The sequence below is a fragment of the Haliotis rubra genome, unplaced genomic scaffold (assembly GCF_003918875.1).
Source record: "Haliotis rubra isolate DU_JTF1 unplaced genomic scaffold, ASM391887v1 Scf516, whole genome shotgun sequence".
In the NCBI taxonomy this organism is placed as follows: Eukaryota; Metazoa; Mollusca; class Gastropoda; order Lepetellida; family Haliotidae; genus Haliotis; species Haliotis rubra.
The window spans coordinates 107,175-114,872 of record NW_025767209.1 but is presented as its reverse complement, the minus strand read 5'-3'; the positions used below and the strand labels follow the sequence as shown (position 1 = coordinate 114,872).

The following is a 7,698-nucleotide window of genomic DNA, read 5'->3' as shown; positions in this document are numbered from 1 at the left end:
TTTGAAAATGTTTAAGAAAACTTCCATTCCTTTAGTTGAAAATATAAGTTGTTTACATTTTTCGTCACATTTTGTACTGATGCTGTTCATATGTTCACATGGCAAGTTACAGCAGTGAAATGAACCTTTCAAGTGATTGATTAAACAAATACTTGAATCATTTAAGACACTATATCTTCCATATAAAATTATTCATGTTTTTAAATATATAATTTCAGAATGTGTCCTATCTCTTTGGAATGAGATGGGAATGCATCCGAAGCAAATTGCAAGAAAGAGTTAGGAACGTTTCTGAAGTATCCACCTGACCGCCAGGCAGGGATTGGTAGAAAGAAGAGAAGCTGTGTGTCAGTTGAATACTATATGCAGATGATATTGTGTTATTATCACAACAGAGAACACCTACAGACTATGTCATGTGTGATGTTTTACATTATGCCTTAAACCACGTTTTTCTCTGTGCGTTTGTGTTCATAAAGATTTCATAAAAAAAGTGACTGGTTTTATGTGCTATCTTCAGGTATATATAGTTCCTGTTCATCTTGGATCCCTTTCATGGTGAAAGTAATTGCATTGTGTTTATTCAGGGGTCTGTCTAATAGCTGAAATTCAGACAAAATGTCTTCTCGGGACAATTTCCACCTTTTCAAGATAACAATACAACAGTAAATAGTTTTTCTTAATTTGGAATACTCTTTTCTTCTGACTGGAAATATACGTCCAACTAACATAAAACTTAAATGAACATTATATTGAATGTGGAATGTTAACCAAGTATTTTATCAGGTAAATATTTTTACTGCAATTTTATGTTTGAACACTGTTTATTGCAGGTAGTTTTTTGGGTATTTTAGCTGGATGCATGAGTTTGGTGCTACTTTGGTGTGTAGTTTAAAGATGAAGTGCGAGTCTATTTACAGGAAAGCGTAATACCTCCCAGACACAACCACGGAACAACGCATTTTCAACGTTAACCCCACTCGGGTGTCTGTTAAACAACGCTTCACTTATATTCCATGACAGGTTTCTTGTTCATACTGTTTAATGTACAGGCACTACATTAGCACATTCACTTTATGAAAAAGATAGAGAAAACCACACAGAACGGGATTTATTTACATTGAAGCTGTATAAACGCTCTCCTTATGTCCGGGACGCAGGGGAGACAACGTGACAGTCAAAACACAACTGGCACTCAATGGGATCCCATCTGAAACATATTCAAGTCAGAGTTGAATGAAACAGATTCTTTTGCTTAAGTATATAGCTTAACACATACACATTCCAGGTATAGAGTTTGAAAACCTCCCTGGAAAAACAATCATCTGTAAGTGACTCTGAATGGGGAAAAGTTTCGTAGTAAAATTTATATTTTTTTGGTTTGTTTTTCAAGGGGAGAGCGCAAACGCAGTCCCCCACACTTATAACTTGCGCACTCGAGTCGTCTACATTTGGGACGATCGCAGGGGTCAACCAAGCCGATGTGCAATTGAAAGGTCTCGTCCCGGGCCCACAGCCTTGCGGATCACTGTAAAGCCTGTGCCAGGTAAGTATGCTTTTCCCTGGTCGCAGTTTTTATTTACATCATCCTGGCCTCAACCCACTCGGGTGTCTGTTAAACAACGCTTTACATATATTCCATGACAGGTTTCTTGTTCATACTGTTTAATGTACAGGACACTGCATGAGCACATTCACTTTATGAACAAATACTGATAGAGAAAACCACACAGAACGGGATTTATTTACATTTAAGCTGTATAAACGCTCTCCTCATGTCTGGGACGCAGGGGCACCCATGAAGGGCCACCTCCTCGTGATGGGTGCTGGGTCACGCCAAGCGCCCTTCAACCCCCCGTTGTGGACCCGGGGGGGGATATTAAGTCCACCAACCCGTTTGCCGTGGGTTGCGCCCCTGTGTCGGTGGAGGAAGGTAGTCTGGTGGTTGAGGGCACTGGTTCCAGGAACAGTGTTCCTTTGCCATTTAACCTTTTTGCCGCATATTAAATCACTTAAAGCCAAATGCCTGAAGGCATTTGATTTGTTGAAAGTTGTTTCCAACTCAAAGTGGGGAGGGGATCAAGCTACCCTGCTCCACCTATATCGATCATTGGTCCGCTCGAAGCTTGATTATGGCTCCATCGTATATGGTGGAGCCTGCAAAAGCAACTTAAAACTTCTTGATTCTGTCCACCACCAAGGCCTAAGACTTTGTCTTGGGTCCTTTAGAACCTCTCCTATTGATAGTCTATATGTTGAAGCAGATGAGCCTTCTCTTAAACAACGTCGGATAAAATTACCCTTACAATACATTACTAAACTATATTCTAGCGAGTCTAACCCTGCATTTAACTGTGTCTTTCATCCCGTCTATGAAGATTTATACAATAAAAAACCTTCTCTTGTTCCGCCTCTTGGGCACAGAATTAAGCTATTCCTGTCCGCTGCCGGCATTGAGCTGGGAAATATAGCTCCTTCCCGTCTTCTTTCGTCTCCTCCTTGGCAACTGGTTAGGCCTGAAGTTGACCTTACTTTGACACAGTTTAAGAAATCTGAAACTAATGAATTACAATATAAACAAGAATATAATCAACTAAAAACTAAATATAATACACACAAATCCTTATTTACAGATGGGTCCAAGGACGGTGGCGCGGTGTCATGTGCCACGGTCATTGGATCCCGAACAATATCTTCTAGAATACCTGATAACAGCTCCATTTTTACAGCAGAAGCAAACGCCATATTAACGGCTCTTAAATATATTCAACGACATCCCAAACATAAACAACATATCATCTTTTCTGACTCTCTTTCTTGTCTTCAGGCTATTAAAAATCTTTCTTGTAAGCATCCACTTTTATTAGAAATTATTGAATTGTATAATGAACTTGCTACTGGCCAATGCGACATCGTCTTTTGTTGGTTACCCAGCCACGTTGGCATTTCTGGGAACACAATGGCTGATCTTGCTGCCAAGGCAGCACTCAACAAATCTGTGACACCACTTCTTATTCCTTACTCTGATTACCAAGCTTGCATTAGAACCTATATCCGTGATCTAATGCAGAAGAAGTGGGACACCCAAGTAGGTATCAATAAATTACATGAAATAAAACCCTACATTGGTTACACTTACTTGGGTTATCAGTCCAGATTTGAAGAGGTCATTATGCGACGATGTCGCATTGGCCATACAAGGTATACCCATGAATATTTGCTTAAAGGCGAAGATCCTCCGTTTTGTATCCCTTGTGATGAAAGAATCACAGTCAAGCATGTCTTGCTTGACTGCATCGAATATTCCATCACAAGGGATATCTATTTCAAAGTAAACACTATGAAGGATCTTTTTAATAATGTAAGTGCTCATTTAATTATTGCATTTTTAAAAGAATTAGATTTGTTAAGTGATTTGTAAATATATATATATTTTATTATTGGTAGTTTGAATTAGTAACTGAGATTGTTAGTGGCTGTACTCTCAAAGGGGGTTGAAGTAGCGTAAAATTATTGTCCTCCTGCGAGGGTACGTAAGTCCCAAAACATTTCAAGTCAGTTTAAGTGTACAAGGTTTTTAATCGTAGTATTTTTGTGTTTTTAATGTATGCCTAAATCTCAGTATAAACGCCAATGGCTGAAGGGATGGTGTAATTCCAGCTAGGGTCCATGCAGGTAGCAAAAGTAATGTAAGTCCCCATGGGCCTTAGTATGGTGATCTACCATTAGTTGTTGGCGATCTATAGCCCATTTTTATATTGTATTGTCTTCTTTAATTGGAATATTTTAGCTTTGTTCGCTAGTTTTATATTGATATCTGTGATATTCTAGTTGTTTTACTGCTCTTCGTCGGCAGGTTTTTTTATAATATACATCTATTTCATTCTAATATCGAATGTTCTCGTCACGATATGGCTGAAATATTGCCGATGTGACGTTAAATATTAACTCACTCACTCACTCTGGGAACACGACGGCCGATATTGCTGCCAAGGCAGCACTCAACAAATCTGTGACACCACTTCTTATCCCATACTCTGATTATAAAGCCAGCATTAGAACATACATCCGCGATCTAATGCAGAAGAAGTGGGACACCCAAGTAGGTATTAAGTATTAATAAATTACATGCAATTAAACCAACCATCGGTTGCACCTACTTGGGTTGCCAGTCCAGATTTCAAGAGGTCATTCTGCGACGATGTCGCATTGACCATACAAGGTATACCCATGAATATTTGCTTAAAGGCGAAGATCCTCCGTTTTGTATCCCTTGTGATGAAAGAATCACAGTCAAGCATGTCTTGCTTGACTGCATCGAATATTCCATCACAAGGGATATCTATTTCAAAGTAAACCACTATGAAGGATCTTTTTAATAATGTAAGTGCTCATTTAATTATTGCATTTTTAAAAGAATTAGATTTGTTAAGTGATTTGTAAATATATATATATTTTATTATTGGTAGTTTGAATTAGTAACTGAGATTGTTAGTGGCTGTACTCTCAAAGGGGGGTTGAAGTAGCGTAAAATTATTGTCCTCCTGCGAGGGTACGTAAGTCCCAAAACATTTCAAGTCAGTTTAAGTGTACAAGGTTTTTAATCGTAGTATTTTTGTGTTTTTAATGTATGCCTAAATCTCAGTATAAACGCCAATGGCTGAAGGGATGGTGTAATTCCAGCTAGGGTCCATGCAGGTAGCAAAGTAATGTAAGTCCCCATGGGCCTTAGTATGGTGATTTACCATTAGTTGTTGGCGATCTATAGCCCATTTTTATATTGTATTGTCTTCTTTAATTGGAATATTTTAGCTTTGTTCGCTAGTTTTATATTGATATCTGTGATATTCTAGTTGTTTTACTGCTCTTCGTCGGCAGGTTTTTTTATAATATACATCTATTTCATTCTAATATCGAATGTTCTCGTCACGATATGGCTGAAATATTGCCGATGTGACGTTAAATATTAACTCACTCACTCACTCTGGGAACACGACGGCCGATATTGCTGCCAAGGCAGCACTCAACAAATCTGTGACACCACTTCTTATCCCATACTCTGATTATAAAGCCAGCATTAGAACATACATCCGCGATCTAATGCAGAAGAAGTGGGACACCCAAGTAGGTATTAAGTATTAATAAATTACATGCAATTAAACCAACCATCGGTTGCACCTACTTGGGTTGCCAGTCAGATTTCAAGAGGTCATTCTGCGACGATGTCGCATTGACCATACGCGCTATACTCATAAATACTTGCTAAAAGGTGAAGATCCTCCGTTTTGTATCCCTTGTGATGAGAGAGTTACGGTCAAGCATATCCTGCTTGACTGTGTTGAATTCTCCATCATAAGGGATAAATATTTCAGTGTGAAAACACTTAAGGATCTTTTTACTTCTGTTACTTCTCATTTAATTCTTGGTTTTTTAAAAGGAATTGACTTCATTGATGAATTCTGATTAACATGTTCTGTAGATAGATGTATTTTAATGATTGGTAGTTTAGATTAGTAACTTAGATTGTTAGTGGCTGTACCCTTAAAGGGGGTTGAAGTAGTGTAAAATTATTGTCCTCCTGGGGGGGTACGTAAGTCCCAAAACTTTCAAAGTAGAATTTTCACATACCAAGTTTTTAAACGTAGTATTTTTGTTCATTTAGATTTCGGCTAAATTATCCTACAATCACCAGCGGCTGAAGGGATAGTGTAAATCCATCTAGGGTCCATGCAGGTAGCAAAGGTACTGTAAGTCCCGATGGACCCTAGTATGGTGACCTACTTTCAGTTGTTGGTGATCTATAGCCTATTTTTATATTGTGTTGTCCCCTATGGTTAAAATGTTTTAGACTCTATTACTAGTTTTACATGTATATCTGTGATATTCTAGTTGTTTTACTGCCCTTCGTCGGCAGATTTTTATAATTTACATATATTTCATTCCAATATCATATGTTCTCGTCACGATATGACTGAAATATTGCCGATGTGACGTTAAATATTAACTCACTCACTCACTCACTCACACGTCACATGACGACCACACCACACCCTACACACACGTCATATGACCACAACACAACCTACACACACGTCACATGGCTATCACATCACACACTACACACACCACATGAGAAGCACATCACAACCTTCACACATGTCACACGGCGACCACACTACACCCTGCACACACGTCACATGACAACCACATCACAACCTACACACACGTCAGATGACGACAAGATCACAACCTACACACCAGTCACATGACATCCACCCCACACCCTACACACACGTCACATGACGACCACACCACACCCTACACACCTGTCACATGACAACCACATCACAACCTACACACACGTCACATGCTGACCACACCACACCCTTCACACACGTCACACGACATCCACACCACACCCTTCACACACGTCACATGACGACCACAACACAACCTACACACACGTCACATGACGACCACACCACACCCTACATTCACGTCAAACCACGATCACACTACACCCTACACGCCCATCACATGGCAACCACAACACACTAACACGTCACACGGTGATCACATCAAACCCTACACACACGTCAGATGACGACAAGATCACAACCTACACACCAGTCACATGACATCCACCCCACAACCTACACACACGTCACATGACGACCACACCACACCCTACACACACGTAACATGACAACCACATCACAACCTACACACACGTCACATGACGACCACACCACACCCTACACACTCGTGACATGACGACCACACCACACCCTACAAATATGTCATATGTAAACCACATCACAACCTACACACAATGGACATGGCGACCACACAACACCCTACACACACGTCATAAGAGAATCACATCACAACCTACACAGACGTCACATGGCGACCACACCACACCCTGCACACACGTCACATGACAACCACATCACACCCTACACACACGTCACATGACAAACACATAACAACCTACACACACGTCACATACACTCATAACAAAAGCAGGTGTGACACACGACAATGTCACATACACACATCACCAACTACGGTCATGGTGAATGACAACCACACCACTAACTCCACTCACCTCACATATACCCACAACAAAAGCAGTTTAATAATTTAAGCTTTCAACAATCACGCAGATGATCCTGGTTTAGTGAGCAGATAGAGTGCAATTGTGCTTCACCATCTGCTTCAAAATCAGCGTCAACACGTGTTGTTGGCTCGATGAATAATGATAATGTTTGGATATATGTTTGACACGGACATACTATCGATTGAAACTGAAACGACAGCTTTTAACTGTATGCTGCCGCACCATTGGCAGCAGAGGTGAGATGAAATTGGGTTTAACGTCGTGCTTGAGAATATTTCGCTCATATGACGACGTGCATGCATGTGTATGTTTATGTGCTGCTGCTTGTACTAGCCCAGACTGAAGCTGGTTTTATAGTGCTAGCCCACTAAGATACCATGCCGCAGTGAAGCATGAATACCCCGCTCAGACACATTATACTGACTCCGAGCCGACCAGTCCTTGTTGTACCCATTAATGCCGAGTGCCAGGCAGGGACTAACAAGTACCATATTTTAACGTCTTTTGGTATGACGAGGTCGGGGATCGAACCCGCGAGCTACCGCTCTCCGAGCGGACATTCTAACCACATTGGC

At 40.4% G+C, this 7,698-nt stretch overlaps 1 non-coding gene across 1 annotated transcript; it reads right to left on the bottom strand.

Moving 5' to 3' along the window:
* Positions 1 to 1,390: 1,390 nt before the first annotated feature.
* On the bottom strand, positions 1,391 to 1,554 carry LOC124292410. The gene has a single exon (XR_006902447.1). It is a non-coding gene; the product is annotated as a U1 spliceosomal RNA (small nuclear RNA).
* Between the last annotated feature and the right edge of the window lie 6,144 nt (positions 1,555 to 7,698).